Source organism: Heterocephalus glaber, unplaced genomic scaffold, assembly GCF_053883595.1.
Source record: "Heterocephalus glaber isolate CG9 unplaced genomic scaffold, H.glaber_assembly_v1.0 deba00001457, whole genome shotgun sequence".
In the NCBI taxonomy this organism is placed as follows: domain Eukaryota; kingdom Metazoa; phylum Chordata; class Mammalia; order Rodentia; family Bathyergidae; genus Heterocephalus; species Heterocephalus glaber.
In genome coordinates, this window is record NW_028258305.1 from 49,469,409 (window position 1) to 49,488,088 (window position 18,680).

Sequence of the window (18,680 nt, forward strand, 5' to 3'; positions counted from 1 at the left end):
AATTTCTTTGTGAATATATTTCTATTATTATGTATCATACTAATACATTAATAATATAAATAACTCACAATATTGATAGTCGTTAATAAATTTAAGCCACATTGTTTTAGTGAGAAACATAGCTTCACTGTCCTTTACAAATAATTTACTTTTCCTGAAATTTTTGTCTCTATTTGCTTAGATTCTTTCCCTCTGCCAAATCTCAGTTTATGTCCCATCTTCTCTGGATGGACTGGGCCAATCAGTCAAGCCCAGGGGCAAGTTGTCTTCCCCGAAGTCACCATTTCTCTTATTGTGTCTACCAAGCAGATAAACAAGAGTAATAACCTGCCATCGGGCCGATTTACCACAATTAATGCACCGAAGGACCAATTTGTTTAGGTTTGCTAGAATCATTTCCCCACCAAGTTCTACTTGAGTAAAGATCAATCTTTCATGGGGTTCATCTTTTTGAATGTCTCAATATTTGAAGGCTTGACTGTTCTTTAAATGCAGGTCTCAGCTTTTGTCAGGTTTCCCAGCCTGAGCATGTGTCTCTGCCTCTCTCTATGAAAAGCCAATTTAAAATGCTTGGTAGTTTTTGATGATCTGGAAAATTATCTTTTAAAATTGTTATCTTTAGTATATTAATATAGTGTCCTCAATTCTATTTGTAATATTCCAGATTCAGTACTCATCAGAAACTATAAAGTAGATAATATATGGTCTGTGCCTTTTGAGAAAACACCTTTACGAGTCTACATCCCTGGTGCTTAGCACACTAGTTAGTATGTTGTGAGCAGGAAATGTTTGTTGAAAGGATGAATGTACAACTCAGTGGTGAGGGATATAGACCATTTATAATTACATTGTGAGGCAATATTTGCAACAGGTGTATGTCACGTCAGCTGAAGATACATAGACTGATGAAAGCAGCATGAATGCAGGATACTGGAACAGATAGGAGAAAATTACCAGAGAAGATATTTAAACTGGATCTCAAGGGATACTTCATGTTTCACTACATTATATTTTGCAAAAGCACATAAGAGTTAAATAAGGGAGAGGCCATTTCAAACAAAAAAAATAACTTGAACAAGGCATGGGGATCTTGGAATTGTACTCAGGCATATTATTTTCTATTGCTGCCTAACCCATAACCACAAAATCAACACACTCATAACCTTGCATAGATTCCAAGAATGAAGATTCTTGGCATGGCTTATCTGAGTCCTCTGCTCACAAAGCTGTAATTAATGTGTTAGATGAGCAGTATGTCTTTTTGGAGTTATGGATTCTCTTCCAAGTTCAAATGGTTTGCAAAATTCAATGCCTTGAGGTCATAGGGTGAAAGCCCTCAAACCCTAGATATTGCCTGATGGTTTTTGCCATGCGGCCTTCTCCATTCAGGTTGTAGCCACCTGATTTGCTTCTTCAAGGCTATCACAAGAGTCTTTGTAATATGTGGTAGCAAGCAGAGTCACAGATAGAACAAGACCAAATCATGGCAAATGACCTTTCACCACCTTCGCTATGTGATATAACTTGGCAGTGGAAGTGACCTAAGTTACAAATCCCTCCCACACTGAACAGGAAAGGAATACACAATAGCTTGAGCACTTGGAGGCAGAGTCACTGAGGGCCACATTAGGGTGTGTCCACCACAGGGAAGGTGCTTGTGGTAGGGGAAGTACAGAATGAGAAGCCGCTGTTTTGGGGTGGTAGAAATTGGATCTTAAAAAAATAGTTGAATGCCATGTGGGAAGCCTAAAATAAAGATTTAGAGACACAGGTTTAAGTCTGCCCTTGTATTTATTCATTTTTAGGAAAAAGTTTCTTAAGAAAAAGCACAAACAAGATTGCAGAGAGCATATTTCAGTGTGTTTTGGATCACTGAAACTGTTTGGAAAGCAAAGAACTATTTTCACTTGAGAAAAAAGTAGTATATCTTTTTATTTCCTGCTCAGGTAGTTTGAACTGGTTCATTTCTAAAGTCATGCTCAGAAAAAGATGCACAAATTTGCTGAACCTTTCCTGTCTTTGAGTTATACAACACCAATTTATTCAGGGAAACTTCTGCTAGCTGATCTGTTGGAACATTAGAGTCATAAACATCTGACCTGAATGTTGACTTTTTTCTTTCATTTCTCTCTTTTAAAAATGCTACAAAGGAAGTATAGCAGCCACACACTCGTTCTGGAGATATATTTGCTTTGGGATTCAAACAGTCAGGTTGAAAGGACTTGCAGAGTTATATTGGGTTTGTCTGTGTCCCATAAAAAATTTGAGACAAGAATAGGTGTGTCAATTTTTATAATTTGTTGAATCTGTTCTTTTTCCCTCATAAGAGATGCACAATGAATGCAATGATTAGTCTGTCTTATTTCCACAAATGTTCTGTAACAGTAGGAAATGTCAAAAGTATAGAGAATAGTTTACTGAATTCCCATGCGTCTTCTATAATTATCAACACATTGTCAATCTTGTTAACTTGTACTCGTATCTTTTCTCCTACATCTATGCTAAAGCAAATCATAGAATAACTGAATTTGATCTGTAATATACTCCAGGCTATATCTCTAAAAGATAAGTACCCCCTTTAAAAATAACCACTATGCCATCAAAACACCTAAAAATTTACAATAATTCCTTATTATTATCAAATGTGCAGTTTCAAAGTCTCTTTCTGTCTCTCTCTGTCTCTGTCTCTCCTCTATACAGACTGCTCTTTTCTCTGTTTTTGTGATGCTAAGGACTGAACCCAGGGCCTTCAAACTGAGCAACATCCCCGGCCCTTTTTATTTTTTATTTTGAAACAGTCACTAAATTGTTAAGTTGCCCAGGCTTGGCTCAAACTGTGATCTTCCTACCTCAGCTTCCCAGAGTGCTGGGATTTCAGGAATGGACCAGCAGGCATACATCCCTTTTTGTGATAGCAGTTTGTTTGAATCATGATCCTTATGAGAGCTACACTTACGTCTCATCAATAAGTCTTATAAGATATTTTTCAGTTTGTAAGTCTCTCTCTCCCACCTTAAAATTTCCTCGTAAATTTGCTGTTGTTGTTGTTGTTGCAAACATGGCTGCTTTGTTTTGTTTGGATTTTGTCAGTTGCTTCACTATGGAATTTAACTTAACATGTTTCTCCACTCCTCTACTTAGGTATTAGGTTAAGGTAAATAAAAATGTACTATTGTAGATCAAAATGGCCAAGCAACGGTAATTTATGTGATTAAACTAATAATTAGCTTTATATGTGGGATCAGACTTTGCTTGAAATTTCTGATACTGGCATTGACAGTGGTGAGAACTTCATATTTCATTACTCCAGGTGGAATCTTTCTTTTGTGATGTTAGATTAATCATTGTTTTCAGGGAATATCAACTTGATCCATCCATTATCAAGTCTCCCATCAGCTTTTCACCTAATAGCTTCAGATGTTATTGATCATTGCTTTGATTTATTATATGATTAGGGGTTCCAAAATTGTGCTATTGCTTCTTAATTAATGTAATGCTTTTTAAAAGAGTAATTTTCTATCAACTATTTTGTTGCTCTGAGTATAGCTCATACAGGAAAACAAAACAAAGCTTGTATCTTTGCAGTTAATAGCTTCAGAATTATGTGCTGGTTCTCTGAGCATCCTTCAATGGTGATTATTATTGTTGAAATCCAAAATGTCCCCCAAAAGCCTCATGTGTTCAGAGGTAGGGTTTTCATAGGCAATTAGATCATGGAGGTACTATACTCATCAGTGGACTCATTCTTTCATGAGATTGTATCTAACTGTGCTATTAGAACATGAGACCTGGTTGAAAGAGGTAGTGTCACTGGGGACATGACCTGGGAGGGTATATTCTTGTTCCTGGTGCCACTCTTCTTTCTCTGCTTCCTGCTTGCCCTGTGAGCATCTGTCCTCTCCTAAGCTCTTCTGTAATGGTGATTCAGCCATGGAACTAGCCAACCATGACTGAAATCACTGAAACTGTGAGCTAAATAAACCTTTCTCCCTTAAGTTGTGAGTATTGGGTATTTTGTCTTAGTGAGGGGAAAGTGACTGTTACAGAAAATTAGTATGAGAAAGGTGGAGTAGTTGCTCTGATTATATCTGGCCATGTGGTTCAGAAGCTTTTGAAATTCACTTATGAAAGCAGTTGGGAATGGTTTGATAATGCCAGTTAGAGAAGCCTTACAATGCTGTAAGAGAGCTTGATGTGCAGTTCTGATGGGATTTCAGAAGACTAGAATGCTGACAGGAATGTGAAGAGTCAAGGCCAGGCTCATGAGGTTTCAGATGGGAACAAAGACTCCATTGGAAATTGGGTTAGAGGCTATTTGTGTTATATCCTGGCAAGGAACTTGCCTACATTTTGCTTATTTCCTAAAACTTTGTGTAAATTGAATTTAAAGGTGGGAGACTCTATGGCATGGGTACTGCTGGCTACATTTAGGCAGACTTACAGTGATAATCAGAAGCAAAAAGCAGAGCAGAAAGATGTGTACATTTTGTGGCTAGACCAAAAAGGATATGCAGGTTAAATTGGGGTTAAGTAGAGGGTGGTTGTTTTAAAAATTAGCACCATTGAAAAAACAAAGCTAAGTACTTTGTACTAGAATAATAGAAAACATAACATGTGGACATCTCAGAAATTGGCCAGGCCTCATCTATTGAAAACTCACAGGTAAAAATGATAAACTCCTTTGGAAAAGTTTGCTTTGAGGAGTGCCCTGCTCACTGAAGTCCACCTAGGAAAGAGTATCCCTAAGTTCAGCTATATAGTTACTCAGAGGCTGCTGCAGCCATAGTCCAAGGGTGCCTGCCTACTACTGGAGCTGATATCAGACTTTGGTATGTCATATGATATTGCTTTTCCAGGCATATAGAATGCAATAGTTGTGAGGTTATGGGAGTTTCTACCCAGATTTGAAAAGAAGGCCTGGGAGGCCAGACAATGTGGTCCAGAGAGGAAGATGTATGAAGTTGTGAGAGTAAAGCTAAAGGGGAGTGGAGATCCCCGGATGTTGGAGATGCTTGGATAGTGGAACATCTGTTGAGGAAAGCTGCATGCACAGAGCACAGTCAATCCAAGGGAGGGGTCATGTGGGCTACAATCAGCCAGGCACTAGGGGTGGGGCAGCCTAAGCCCTTTGGAACGCACATGTCACTAAAACCTTCGCTGGGTTTTCCCTCCTGGGTCTGATTCTGCTGGATCTTGTTTGGTCTGATTTTTTTTCTATTCCCCTATTCTATCTTCCTGGAATGGGATTTTTTTTTGTACTGGGGAGTGCTTATCTTGTGCCCATGTATGTTAGAAGTATTTAACTTTCCTTTTGAGTTTTACAGGGCTCATAGATAAGAGTTTGCTTTGGACTTAGAATTTTTAGCAGTGCTGGAACTGTCAAGATTTTGATGACTCATGGAGATGGATTAAATGCATTTTGCATAATGAGATGGACATGAGCCTTTTGAAGGCTAGGGATGAAATGTTGTGCCTTGGATCTAGAATGTCCCCCAAGGTCTCATATGTTCAGAAGTGGGGCTTCCAGAAGGTGATTGGATCAAGATGGAGGCTCCATTCACTAGTAGATCAATCCATTGACGAGTGCCTAGAGGTGGATCACTGGGCTTGTGACCTCCAAGGTTATATTCTTGTCCCAGGCTCCTCTGTTTTCTGTTTTGTGGCTGCGTGGGTTGAGCAGCTTTCCTCTGCCATGCAATTCAGCCTTGGAGCCAGCCTACCGTGGACTGAGCTCTCTAATATTGTGGGCCAAAAAAATTTCTCCTCCTTAAATTGTAGATGTCAGGTATTTTATCCCAGGTTCGAGAAGGTAACTAATATAGTGACCAATGAATTGGATTTTAATTTTAATTTTTGGAATAATGTGAAAATACGTAAGACTGCTTTAGATCTCATTAAGACATCAATCGATTTTGATGCTTAAATTGTTGTCTTCAATTAGTTGAGAGTCATTTTAAATTGGATTTTGAGTCCTTTTTATACAATTCCACCAGATTTTTGGGGTATTAAGAATTGAGCTCAATAATAGGCAGCCCACTTTTTATATTTATTTTGAGACAGAGTCTTGCTAAGTTTCTCAGGCTAGCCTTGAACTTATGGTTCTTCTGCCTCACCTCTCAAGTAGTTTGGATTATAATTTTGCACCACCACACCCAGGTTCTAGAAGACTTTGACAACTTCTTTGGGTTAATGAACTGAAAAATATTGAACATTTATTGTCTTAGACCCAGAATCATAATTTCTTATAGTACCCTACCTTGTTCTGGTGAGAGATTCCATATGAAGGCAGTCCAAGGAATAATGGTGCCCACTAGTATTGAATTGATAATCTTTTCTAGATTTTTCTATCTAGGTCTAGTAGGTAATAGTAGAGAATACATATTTTAAAAACAAGATACATCACTAATTTATAGTGCTATTTCTAACTAAAGTTATTATCACAAGGTTTTTAATTTCTCTGATTCTATACTTATATCTCTTTTCTCTCACAACAAAAATTTTACTTCCAGTACTATCAACATAATTGCCCACTGGTGTTATCCTACACACACACATACACACATGTGTGCAACTTAGGATACCAATATTAACATTACCAACAAAAATATGAATGCCAAAAATTAATAAGATTTCTTTGCAGTTGTTTTTTGTTATTAGAATATATTCTTTTAGGGATATATAATCAAATCCCTGTATTTTCAAATCACTTGAAATAATTTTTTTCTGTGAGGTTACATACAAAAGAATACATGGTGAACTTTGTTTCATTTTGTTTCCAATTCTTAAGAATTACTTTATTTTTTGGATAATTTTATTTAACAGTATTCTGAAACATTTCATGATTCCATAAGGTAGCATAACAATATTACAGCTTATCCTTGTTCCTTCTTTGCAGTTGGTAGTAATCCAATATGAGTTTCCACGCTCACTATTAAACTTCATGACACAATGAATAGCCTTTGAGAATACACCTCTTTTGGGGGTGGGGCAAAGGGGTCATGGTGTAATTGAGTTACAGTCTTCAACATGAACCTGGTGATCAAAATGTTAAAAGTTTATGTAATTTTATCAGATGATGCTTAATTCTTTTTTTTTTGTTTTTGGTACTGGGAATCAAACTCAGGACCTTGTGCTTGTGAGGCAGGTGGCGGAAACACTGAGCTAAATCTCTGGCCCTACACGATGCTTAATTCTATTCTTTAGGGATTGTTCCATTTGCCATTCCACCAACAGTGTATAAGAACTATTTCTGTGGAGCCAGACTCTGCCTGGTCTCCTGGGAGCCCTGAGGACCAGGACAACCTCCTGCCCCTGGAGCACTGATGATCATGAGGATCCCACAGACTTCAGACACTAAGGTGGATATTATGGGGGTGGAGAAAAGGATTTTACAAGCTGTACTGTATGAGCTTCATGTGCTGCTGAGCCAGAAAATGTGCTCCAGGAGGTTGAAACAGCAAGTGCTAGATATGCAAGGCAAGCACAACAACTTCTGGAGAGTCTGGGCTGGAAACAAGTTGGAAACCTGCTTCTCAGAAGCCATGAAGAGGAGAAACAGAGAAGAGTGGGCCAAGGGCAGCAGAGAAGCAGCCCCTCAAGGTGATTATAGACCTGGAGCTCAGTCACGAATGTCTGTATCTATTCCAATCCTACCTCCTCAAATGGGTCCAGCAGAGGAAAGGTCTGGTGCAGTTGGATTGTCTGAAGCTGTGTATTAAAGCAGCAGACATTCAAAGTGTCATAGAGATCACAGAAATCCGGAACCTTGATTCTGTGCAGGTGGCAGAACTGGGTGACTGCTGGACACTCCGTATCCACTCTGGTTCTTTTGTCCCCTTATCTGGTTGAGATGAAAAATCTTCAGACACCAATCATCTCTGACTTCTCTGTGCCTGAGTTCCATTCCTCAAAGGGGCTAGAGCAGTTGCTCACCCAAATCACCTCTCAATTTTGTAAGCGTCACCATCTGCACAAGGTTTATATAGACTCTCTCCCCTTCGTGAGCCAGTGCCTGCTCCGGATATATAGGCCTGTGGGATCACAGATGCCCAGCTCTGTGCCTTTCAGCCTACCTTGACCTTGAGCCGATGCTCCCAGCTCTCTACATTCAGCTACATGAGGAGCTCCGTGTCCATAGCCACCCTGGAGAGCCTGCTGTGTCACACTGTAAGGCTGAGGAACTTATGCCTCAATGTCTGCTGGCTGAGACTGGACCACTTTCAAGGTGGGTTGAGGAGGATGGTGCAGCCATCAAACCATCCCAGAATGGTCTGGTTTTGTGTTGCTCATTGTGTGCTCCCTTGTAACTATAGAGTCTATGACCTGCACCATGCTCCATGGCCTACTTGTATCACTATCTAGTTGGATTCAAATATCCTATGCTTGCTTTGGGCATCTGGAACATAGGGCCTTTGTTTCAGTGTAAATGAGAAAAATACAGGTCAGACAGCAAACTTGGAGAATCATAGGATCCAGACTCGGGTCCTAGAAAGCATCAGAAAGAGGAATTTGAGTTTCTAGCTATAAATTCAGGCTTGAGATGTATATGTGTTGGAATGTAAAGAAGTGATCTGAAATTAAGAGTTGCATCTAAAAAAAAAGAACTATTTCCCCCAAATCTAATCAATAGAATATACAGTATCACTAAAATTTTAGATTCTTGACAGTTTGATAGGTGAGAAAGATATCTGGTGTTTTAATCTGCTGCTCGCTTATTATGAATGATGTTGAATTTTTTTTTGCCTGTTTCAGGGATATTTACATTCCTTTTTCTGTGAAGTTTGCTTTCATGTTTCTTGTTCATTTTCCCACAGCTTATTGGAACTTTTCTTCTTGTTAACAGACAATCTTTCTATTTTAAGGACAACAAACATTTTCTTTTATATAAATTGCAATCATTTTTTCCAATTTTTTATTTGTTTCTTCCACTTTCCTTACAGCCACAAGGAGTGATTAAAATACATGGTGAAAGTTTAAATAGAACAATTATTTCAGTAAAAGACATGTTGGCATTATTCTCCTTCAAAATACTCCCCTTTACTTTGCACACTCTTACCCCACCATCCTTGCCATTTTCTGAAGCAGTTTTGGAAGTCTTCTTTCCTGAGTGTCTTTAGGAGATGGGATGAAAGGTACAATGAGTGCGGCTGCGAAGTGCTATCCAACGGAGAAGAGCACGCTACTAAAAACTCTGTGGTGTATCCCCATCTACCTTACTCTCTGGATCTGGTATTACGTGACTTCTGGCTCTTCCCTAAAGTCAAAATGACCATGAAAGGTGAATCATTTCAGGGCATCATGCCAATGACTGTGCAACCAAAGACATTCATTAAAGAAGTTTTATAGAACTGCTTCAGAAAGTAGCAAGAATGATGGGATAAGTGTGTTTTAAATAATGGACAATATTTTGAGGAGGATTAATGGCAATGTGTGTGTCTTTTACTGTAATAATCTTTATAAAAAATTAAATACACACCATGTGTTTCGATCACATCTTATATTAATCTTCTTATTGCTTCTCATTTAAGTGTGCCCTCTTCCAGGTTGTAGAGAACTTACTCAGACTTTCTTCTAGTATTTGCATAGTTTTAATTATTACATTTAAATATCATACCCACTGGCATTTTTCTTGGTGTATTGAGAAATAATTGTTTTATCTTTAAAAAATATGAATAAGTGCTTTTTCTCCCTTCTTGATCTGTACTGCTTGTTAAATACACTTCAGTGTCCCTCTGCAGTTGGCTGTATTGTGCTTTACTGATGACACTGCCAATGCACTTGTCCATGCTGCATGGCTTTCCTTTCACAGGGTTTATCTCCTACTGCACCACAGGGCCGGTTACCCCTGATGCCTCCCTCATCTTTATTCTCAGAGATATCTGCTATTAATAGTTATTATTATTTTTATAATAAACTTTGTAATTAGCTTGTCTAGCTCCACAAAGAAAAAATGGTGATTTTATTGGGATCACATTGCATTTATAATTTAACTTAGTGATAATTGGCTTTTTGGGGGGGATTGTATGTTTCTGCTCAAGAACATAGGATATCTTTCCATTGGTACAAGTTCACTTTTTTAACCTTCAGGAATGTTTCATACTGTTTTGTTCAGCAGATGTTGAACATTTATTAACGTTTTGGCTAGGTTATTTATATCATAAATGGAAGGGTTTTTCTTTTGCTATTTTTTCTCACTGAGTTTTGTGTGTGTAAATGTGATAGATCCTAAAACATGAAATGGTATTGTAGGCTTTTATCTCTCTCTTTTCTTTTTCACTTATTATATTTCTCTACTGTACACGATGTCCCCTGGGAAAATTTCTATCACTGTAACCTAGGCCCCAGTGGCCTATGTTTTCTTAAAACCCCAATGTTTTAAATATATTCTCTCCTGCCTTGGTTTTTTCCCTTCCCCTTCTCTTTCATCTTCAATCCTGTAAACCCTTGTATTCCTTTTGTCTCCTCTTCCACCTGTGAAGGTCTCTGTTCACTGATGTGCTGCACAGCTTAAATTCATTTTTTGTTACCTTTGTGAACATACTATTACTAACTCATGCCTCTGAGACAGTGATAAGGATTGTGTTTTACACTTTTTTCCTGTTACCCAATGCTTTGTGCATACTCTGTGCTAATAAAATTTATCCACTTATCTTCACCAAATGCTTTAATTTGTTTCTGGTTATTATCACAAGCTCTTCTTTGGAAGAGTTTGAAACATTCTCATCCTGTTGATCTAATATGCATGATGGCCCTAGAAGCTGAGTCAGAAAAGTCTTATTACAACTTCAGTAGATGAGATTAAAGACATTTCTTTACAGAAGGCCAGACCTCAGCTAAGGCTTGAAGTCAGCTTTCTCTACTGAGCTCTTCAAATTCTTCTGTTAATGGGATAACTCTGAACTTGTCCTAACTGGCCGCAAGAAACTCCTCCTGAGACGGAGCCTCTTTTCAGTCTTGGAGAAAAAGTCCTTGGAGTTTAAGAGGATGGAGAGCTGGGAGTCACTGTGGTGTCAGTGGTCTGCAATAACACAGGCCTGAAAGTTTCTTCCAAATGGCATTATAAATAAGCCTCGAAATCTGAATGTTGTTAGTGCTTTCACTGTGTACCTTTTTTTAAGATCCTTGATTAATAATGAAGACTAGCACAATTTAATGTATCTACTTTGAAGCCACTAGTAGACTTTGAGAAACCAAAGAAAAAGGATATATTGAAATTCTTCCTTTCTGTGCTCTGTGTCATGAGTTTCCACACACGTTGTTCCCGTACCTCTGCCTTTGCGGGGAGACATTGTGAGTGTGTGAACAGAAGCAGTGGCTTAACCCCAGCTTCCTTCTCTTCCCTTCCATCACTATTAATTGGGTATGTAACTTAATCTCTAAGGCTTCCTAAATCTTACCATCCTACTGGGAGAGACTGTGAGGTACATATTGCAGAGTATTTTGTAAACTGGACATGGAATATGCTATGTAAAGCCACCATCAAGTTGTCATTTATTATAATCAGGACTTAGGGCAGCTGTCAGTACTGACAAGTGGAGGAGTCCGCAGGGTAAAATGACAATGCCTTTGTGAGCTTTCAAATGCACTGAGTTTGCTGATGTGAATACTGAAGCTAGCCAAAGTGCAAAATTAGGGTAATGAATGTTAGAACAGAATGACATCTGCAGGCTGGATGTCAAAGAATGTTCAGTTGAGAACAAAGTAATCTGTGATGGATTTATTTAAAAGCTCAAGGCCATTGTGATGAGGGCTTCAGAACCCCTCCTGCTTGCTTCTGGCCCCGAGAACCTGAATGGGATTCACATGCACTGACCCCTGAGAGGAGAAAGCAGAACTCAGCAGAAGCTTCAGAGGAGCTCACAGCTGTGACCGTGATCAGTCTGCTTTGAATTGCTTCTTAAATGGATTTTGTGACTGGTGTATCTCAAGTGTCCATAAATGTTTATTTCTTATTATTCTACTTGGTCACCATAGACATAAGCATGAAATGGTAGCATTGCTGCCACAAACAGCATAAAATGTGCATAGGTATCTCTACCTTAGTAGGTGAAGAGTATTGCCAAGTCTTGTTTTCTACAGAAAAATAGTTGGAGCCTTTTGGAGCTTACCTAGTGTCATACCTGAAAGAAGACTTGATTCTAATGTGGGTTTTGTTCTCTGACCATTGCCTCTAGACAGTCACCACACAGCCATGGTAAAACATTCATTCCCCTGGACCTTTTTATAGAATCCATGGGATTAAAGGTTATCTCAGTCAAAGCAGGTGATTCCAAGTACAGAAGAGGCTGCAACTCTTCTCCACACTGTACATACATGTACTTTCATAATTTTCATATACTGTGTTATTCCCTGCCTTCTCCTCCTCCTTTTCTACCAGCTGGTTTACTTGCTACTGAGGACTTCAATGAACCAGATCCTTCTTCCTCCTGGGAGACTCTAAGCCTCCTCAGTGAAGCTTTATCTTTTGTTAGGTGGGGTTAGCCACCAGCTACAGAGTAAGTCTTTAGATTTCCTGAGGGGAACAGGGGAGGGAAAGTGCGTGCTAATCACTATTATGATGGTTTAGTGCAGAGCTTTTCCTTGTTCCTAGTTTAGGCTGAGCTATTTTAGATCATCTTTGAAGGCAGCTTTGCCAGCAGAGTAAACACAGAAGATGATAATTGCAGGTATCATCAGTTGGAAGCTCAGTTATGCATCTGGTGTAGTGGCCAGAATTTAAAATGCATTGTCTCATTCAAAGTATAAACCAACCCTGAAGCTCAGAGAAGTTAAGTAACTTTCTCAGCATCAGTCAGCCAAGGAGTGACCAGGATTCAGATCTACACTTGTATATCATTTTTCAGAATTGTACCGTATGTTATTGAAAATATCAATAATAAAACTCCCAGGAATTTTGGTCTATGATGTTGGCTACACTTCTTGATGTTGTACAGTGAATAAAAAGCACTTGAAGATTAAAAACTAAATGAACACATAAGGGGACAAGAACTGAGATTATTAAGGTGCTGTGGATGCTACGTTGGTCATTTAATGATTTGATATAGGGGGAAGAGATGTAACTCCCAAACCTACTGTATATCCAAAACATGAGTTTGAGTTCTCTAAAATTGAAGAATGAATTCTAGGAACAACAAAGATTAAGAGTAGCAAAATTTATTGAGAGAAAGAAAGCTTCTGTCTAAGAGATTCAGAAGGGGGACTGGAAGGTGGGTTGCCCTCCCACCCCACTTTTCAAAGATGTTTTATACAGCAAAGCCATGTGGTCAGGCGGGTACACAGTGGGACAGAACTGTAAAACCCAGTGGAAATTTACAAGGTGGGCATGAGGTGGGACAAAACCATGACCAACCAATAAGATTACAAGTACAGTCACCTGGGTAATATTGATTAAATGGGGATCAAATGGGGAAGGAAGTCACATACAAGGAATTTCCCACTTAGAATACTAATCACTGCTATCTATCCCAGGGGAAGTAGTGCCTCTTCTTTTTACAATGCTGACCAGTGAAAGTGCCTCAACTGTTCTCACTGTGTTGGCTCCTGAAGGGCTGGCGCCTTGAGGGGAGCCCTGTCTCACTGCCTACAAAATATCTAATTAACTGACCTATCTACAATAATTTTACTTTCACTATATTACTTAGCTACAAATGTTCAAAACTGAAATGTTTTCCTGTGCTAGGGATGTTATTTCTAGAAGCTGCTCTTTGCAATGGAACTGACTCAATGTCATTAAACAGTAATTACCATTAGCTTCTGCAGCATCATATTTAATAGGGTTTCACAGGAATTGTCATATTGATATACAACGGGGTTTTGGTTTTTAGTTTATTTTCAAGAAGAAAGTTTGTGCTGTGGGTGTCTTCTACAGCTACAAGCTTTTCAAATCACTTGGTAAATCAAACAAAGTAAAATACATATATGGGGATATGTTGCGTCTTTCTCTAACGACATCTACAAAACACTGTATACATTTTTTCTGAAGAAGTTGCTGGTGTATGTCCCATCAATATAATATGTTTAATGGAATAAATAAGCATGACATCCTACAAGATTGCGAATTGTTCTTGAGAACTAAATTGTGATACAGAACTTGGCGGGTGGATGTCAACCCAGAGTTAACACTCCTAGAACAAAAAAAGGCAAAATTTTGTTCCCACTAAGTGAAATCCAACTACTCCCGGTGTTCTTTGTTTATGAGAATAGATAAAAAATACATTTGCTCTATCAATAATTGAAAACTAAGTGTCAATAATCTCAGTAAGGAGACTAATCTGGCAAGCAGCTGTGCAAGCTTTATCACTAATTGCTGCATCCCATCAACATTTTGTCTAATCTGCTAGAAATCATCACATGTGCAACTTTCAGTTGTTTTATGATGGCATTGTAGCTCCCCTGTGGTATAATATTTCTTCTGGATTATATTTTGGTAGAGTTGTCAATGTCAATGGTGATAATTTTAATGTTTTCATTGGGTTTTTCAAACCATAGTAATTCTTTATCCATAGGTTTGGATCCACTTGATTATTTTTCAAGTTGTAGGCAATATGGGGATTCTACAAGTTGTATAGAACATTTATTCTAACTGCACACTTACGAATTGAGGCATTAAACATGGAATAAGGAGACATCAATAAAAGTCTATTCAGGTAAAATATAAAGGAAAAGTAATCTATAGCTGTCATCATTACCTGCCATTATTACATGATCAAAAGCATTCCTGTATCAAACCTTTGTGAAATTAAAGATAATAGATGAAAAGAGATTTTTAAAATAAATTTCTTCTTCCAGTACAACATGAATTTCTTTGGGTAGGAATCAAAACTCATTTTTTCTTGTGTTTCCAAACGCATCTGGCATATAGCTTGACTATAGCCTAAAACAATTAGGAAACTTATGTTTTGCTAAATGGAATAAACTTTATATTGTACATTCAGGTCCCCCCTAGCAGTAGAAAGTAGTTAACATGGTGTTACAACAATGGGAGCTAGATAGTCTTGAGACATATTTCATCCCAGGACTTGAGGTTAGGTTGTTGGGAAAATTTACATCTATAGGGATTTCAGAGACCTCTGACTTTATTGATGTGGTGGAGGTTGTTATTTTAATGAATAGAAGAGGCTCATGTTCTGCTACTATATTCCATAGTGCCAAAGACCATCCAGACTGTGAGAGATTTTATTGGTTACTACATACAGTATTCTTTTTGTACAGTAAAGAAGCCAGGGGCCATGACATCATAACTACTTAATGCAATAATTAAGGTCCAACTTGCCTAAGATGACAGAGTTGCTAGAGGAACAGTATTTCCTAACTGTGTGACTTTGAAACATCAAGCAGTGCACTCAAATCTTAGTTTCTTCATTTTCTGGGTTGCTTCAAGGAACTGAGGGATGTAAACTATTCTTTAGTGTCTCAAAAAATGCCTCACAGGCCACGCATGGCCGTGCATGCCAGTATTCCCAGGATGGGGGGTGGGGGGTGGGGGGGTGGTAGATGAAGTAGGAGGATCGCTATGAGTTCGAGGCCAGCCTGGGGTACATACTGAGTTCAAGGCAGCCTGAACTGCACATTGAGACCCTGTGTCAAAAAAACTGAAATAAATACTCCCTCCTCAATGCCTGGCACTGCAAGTGACAGATTATAGATAAAGTTACTGATAGTAAATTTCTGTGGAAGACTCCTCTATATTCACAGAATTATCAAGATTTAAGAGTTTTCTGCTTTGTAAAAATTTGGTTGCATTCTTGTTTTATAGCTTCATTGCATTAACCTTCATGAAAAACTTCTTTCTATCTTGATATTCTTCTTTCCAATCTAAGAATATCTTTGAAAGATTATAACTTTCTTCTTTATTCAATCTTGAACTCTCTGCTAATATCCATTTGTATACTGCAGAGGTCTCACTAGTGACAGTTTCCATTTACACATAGCCGTTTCCTTCATTTCTCCGCCCAAAGGTGTCTTTGAGATCATACCTTCCCTTTTCTGAAGAATTAAAGTTCCAGGAATGACTCTCCAGCTAATGAGGGTCAGGAGTTGGTACTTTAGCTTCCTTGCCTTTTCATTGTGATGGAGCAAAACAATACAATAAGAAGACAGGTCCTTGCCTTGCCTCCATGTTTGTTTGGGTTTTTTTCCACAGAATGTTTTGTTCCAGAAGTGTAACAGTTTGCGCTGCTGGGCAGTTCTCCTGACCAGTGTATCAAAATGTTTTGTAACTGTTTGAACTTTGAGCTCTCTCAGAAGTGTTCTGTTAGCTCCACCCTTTTCGGGAATGCTGTGTAACTCCGCCCCCTCTGCTTCAGTGAGCATGCTTGCCTACCCTGTAGATCCCTATATAAGGAGGGTCTCATTTCTGCTGAGGCACTTAGACTTCAGAGTATGAACTCCTCTGAGCCCACTGGCATAATAAAGGTTTTTCTCCACCTCTTTGAATGACCATCAGATTGAGTCTTCAAATTGCAGTAACTGCTACACTGTAACACTCAGCTGTGCCTCAGAGCTGTAACACTTGCCTGTGCCTCAGAGATATAACTCTTGGTTATAGCATCAAGCTGTTTTACTTTGCCACAACAATTGGACAATTCTGAGCTGTGCTTCGCTTTCTTTCAGAAGGTCCTTTGTTGGGAGCAGTGCTACATAATTCTAGGGAAAAATCATTGAGTAGGCCTAGTTCTCCTGCCTACAGCCCAGCTAGGACATTTCACGCTGGTGGAACCGCCAACATCTTGCAAAATGAGTGATAGCACCCTGGCTGAAAGCGATGAGCCAGCTGCACCTCAGGGACCCACCTCACCAGCGACAACCAACAAATCCATGGCAGGGTCCAGGACTGAGATTGTGAGACCTGAGTAACTCCATTTTAAAATTTGGCCCCATCTTAGAGTAAGGTGGCCTGGACATAAATTCTAGTTCCAAGAAAAACCACAAGATGCACTTTGGCCACCTGCCTGTGATAATGTTCAGCAGTCCCCTAGCAACTAGCCTAGCAACAGCTAATCAGTAGCTGCCTCAATGTCCCAGATGCTCTTCTCGATGGCCTGCAACAGCTAATCAGTAGTTACCCCAATACCTCAGTATCCCAGATGTTCTTTTCCATGACTTGAGCAGCCGTTTGCAGTTCAGCACACAAGGCCCAACCAATTAGGTTTAAACTTTCAAAACTTGCTAAATGCTAGCCAATTGTGTGATTTGCGTGTGATTTGAAACCCCGCGCCTTTTTGAAACCCCGCGCCTTGCTGTAACCTCTATAAAAACCCCTGGTGTTTTAGAGTTGGGGCTCTCAATCCTGACCCGCTGCGTCGGTGTCAGATGAGAGTCCCTGCTCGAGGAGGTTGAATAAACAACCCTCGTGTGTTTGCATCGGAATTGGCTCCTTGGTGGTCTTTGGGGACCTCGCGATCTGGGCACAACAAGATGATGCCCCCAGAGGAATGATAATTATAGATTTATGGTAAAAAATTTATAAAGGTGGGGGACAACTTCAAAATGCTCTTTTTATATTTACAGGTATAAAAGCACTTTCATTCCTTCTGATTCTAATCTCAAGAGATCTCTGTTAATTGACTATTCCAAAGTTTTTGACCAGTCATACAATTATAAATCTAATAATCATAAAAAGGATATTACAATTCAATTTGGCCAAATATATTTGAGTGCACTCTAATTTTATAAATTGTCTTATATGTTTGTCTGTTGTCTGTTTGTCTGTTTGTACAGTTGAGCTCAATTTTTTTTTCTTTTTTCCTTTTCACCTTTTGAAAAAAAAAAAATTTTTTTTTCCTTAAAAGATATTCACCTATTATTGGATTGGCTTACAGGTAAATATTATTAAATTAAAGGCATGCCTTTCTTCCCCCAAGTTGCTAACTGATCAAAGTGCCACCGAGATTTATTTTATAAAAGTAATGTGTATTGTCACCTACATACAATAATCAAATTGCAATAAGCAGTTGTAAAATAAGAAGATATATATATTCTTATTCTTGTTTGTCAAAATAAATAGAGACTGTGGGTACTCCCTTTGGTGAATAAAGAAGTGGCCACCCAGAAAATAACTATTCTGGTCTTAATTCACTAAAGGGACCCCCTAGTAATTTTTATAATCTTATGGGAGACATACCACAACAAATATTGTCTCAAAATGTTATAAATTGATTACATTGGTTATCATTGAAGTTTAAATTCTAAATATGTTATAAATTGATTACATTGGTTATCATTGAAGTTTAAATTCTAAATATGTTATAAATTGATTACATTGGTTATCATTGATGTTTCAGTGCTAAATATGTTATAAATTGATCACATTGGTTATCATTGAAGTTTAAATTCTAAATATGTTATAAATTGATTACATTGGTTATCATTGATGTTTCAGTGCTAAATATGTTATAAATTGATCACATTGGTTATCATTGAAGTTTAAATTCTAAATATGTTATAAATTGATTACATTGGTTATCATTGATGTTTAAGCGCTAAATATGTTATTGTAAAATTTTACATTGGTTAAGTTCTAAATATGTTATTGTAATATGTCCACATTGGTCATTTTCAAAAGCTTAATTTCTGTGTCATAAAAAAGAGAGTGTTATTAGAAAGATGGTTTTGGTACCAAACTACAGTGAAGAACATAAGGTTTTATGTAACTGTGATATTTATTACTGCTCCTTTTCTGG

General features: G+C 38.3%; 1 protein-coding gene across 3 annotated transcripts in view; it reads left to right on the forward strand.

The window, feature by feature from the left end:
- The window catches only part of LOC147827096 (uncharacterized), a 293,364-nt gene that overhangs the window by 139,233 nt on the left and 135,451 nt on the right, over window positions 1–18,680 (forward strand). The window lies entirely within an intron of this gene.